This window comes from Mobula hypostoma, chromosome 16 (genome assembly GCF_963921235.1).
Source record: "Mobula hypostoma chromosome 16, sMobHyp1.1, whole genome shotgun sequence".
Taxonomy (NCBI): domain Eukaryota; kingdom Metazoa; phylum Chordata; class Chondrichthyes; order Myliobatiformes; family Myliobatidae; genus Mobula; species Mobula hypostoma.
In genome coordinates, this window is record NC_086112.1 from 67,521,098 (window position 1) to 67,523,168 (window position 2,071).

The following is a 2,071-nucleotide window of genomic DNA, read 5'->3' on the forward strand; positions in this document are numbered from 1 at the left end:
TTTCATAGCCTGCAAGACGGGTCACAGTTGTTACTGATTTACTTTGACTCAAATAAATCTTTGGTTTTTAAACTTGATTATAGCACTTGTGAAACTTCAAGTTGTTATTCTATGCGATATTTTTTTGATAATGTTCAGGAATACTGTTTTGAGCACTTTTAAAATATAAAATCATTTTTACAATTCCATATTACAAATACAAAGAAAGTATAATTAGTGGGACTAGAGCTATCATGAGTGCAATCTGAATTAACTTTGCATGTAATGAAAAAAACTCAATAAGCATGTTTAATATAAATTATCTTTTCGGAGACTTGCATGCCCAGAAAAACCAAGAAACAGCAACTATTTTAAGTAACAGGTGGTGATACTACTCCATGTGGAGGATTGTAAAACAGTTTATAGAACTAATTTTCAGTCCTAGTACCATCAGAAGCCAAGGGCACAACAAATATTTGGTGGAATAACGTTGGCTGACAGGTTTTAGTTAAAATATTTAAAATGTCATTTTAATTATATTTTCATAGTTTGCTTTAATATTCCCTGAATCAGTAGAATTGCCCTATATAATATTTTTTTCTGCAAGCAAGCTACTCAAAATGAATGGTGTTTCATTGATAATACCTAGGAATACACATCTTCTAAAAACCTAAACGTGAATTGTGAAATGTGGTCATTATGAGTAAACCATTGAGTATTGAGAAGATTGCCTATATTGAATATAAGCCAATGCAGCATTAAATTTAATGTAAGATGGTAAATTTAATTAGGATAAAATAATGGAATTATTATGAGCTGTAAATTTGAGGATTCCTAATCTTGTAACTAAGAGCCAAAATAACTCTGGAAGGGAAAGATTGTTATAATGTCTTTTTATTATAGTGGTTTCCCAGCACTCATTTGATGTATGCTTAAAATTGCAAAAAAGTGTTTAATAAGTTCTTCCCAAAGGGTTGTAGTTGCAAAGGATGAAAAAAATGAAATACAACCTGGTTGTGGAAACAGAATGAAAGCAATGATATCTTGAAGGGTAAGTATGGAATGGAGAGGTCTAGGGAAGCAATGTAAGGTTTTTAATGTTTGTGAGGAAGGGGCTAAGAACACCCCTTGTCTCTAATGATCTTGTGAATTCTTCAAAAAAAAAACCAAACCAATTTATTGAAAATGATTGACCAAATATCCTGAATTTCTAGTCAAGTTATTACAAACTTGTCCCGCTTGGTGGCGCAATAATATCAGCGCCAGACTCTGGAGCAAAGGTTCCCGAGTTCGAATCCAAGTCGGGTTGATCGTCGAGCTAGCAATTCGGCCTAGTGAAAACAAGAATAGCGTGCTACGGAAACACCATCATGACGGTGCCCCGATAACTCCGCTGTCAAGTTAAGGGCTATTCTTCTTCTTCTATTACAAATTGTATTCCAAGTATTAACATCTATGTACTATATTGTTAGATTTGTGAAAGTCCCTTTGTGAATAAATAATACACAAGAAAGTATAATTCATTACCTTTTCAGGATCAAATTTGTTTGTGAAACACGTGTTCATGAATGGGCGAAACTTTATTCCTTCTCTTAATTGTTACAGTAAATTTGGTAAAGTGGTTTTCTTTATATGGATACTGCAGAGGAGGAGATCCTGAATAATGACACAAAAGCTTGGTCTGCAAAATTTATTCTTTGTCAGATAATGAATATTAAAATATAAATTATACTAGTAGCACAAATGAGGTCAGTTAATAGGCATATCCTGTACAATTTGAGATTAACCTTCTGTTCAGTTGTGGTTGCCCTCTTCTCAAGTCAGTGATTTGGGCTTAGTTGTATACTTTCAGTTATTGAACAAGAAATGTAAAAATAGATCAAAGCTATGCTGGGAAAATTCAGTATGTCAGGTGGCAGCTTTGAAGAGTGTGTTAATATTTTTAATTTATGATTGCGTGTAGCAATGAGTTTTTCTCAAAATGGTCATTTTTCACTTGATCTTATTCTTACATTCATTTCATCAAAAATTAGCGATTCTTTGTAGTTCAAGTAAAACAAAATGACTAAAGGTCATTAAACTTTATAATATT

At 32.6% G+C, this 2,071-nt stretch overlaps 1 protein-coding gene across 1 annotated transcript in view; it reads left to right on the top strand.

Annotated features, from left to right (window-relative positions):
- kcmf1 (potassium channel modulatory factor 1) overlaps positions 1-1,495 on the top strand; it is a 124,175-nt gene extending 122,680 nt beyond the window's left edge. The window contains exon 7 of the mRNA XM_063069070.1: positions 1-1,495. This exon is cut by the window's left edge and continues 1,979 nt beyond it. The gene's annotated coding sequence lies outside the window, so the exon portion shown is untranslated.
- The last annotated feature ends 576 nt before the right edge of the window (positions 1,496-2,071 follow it).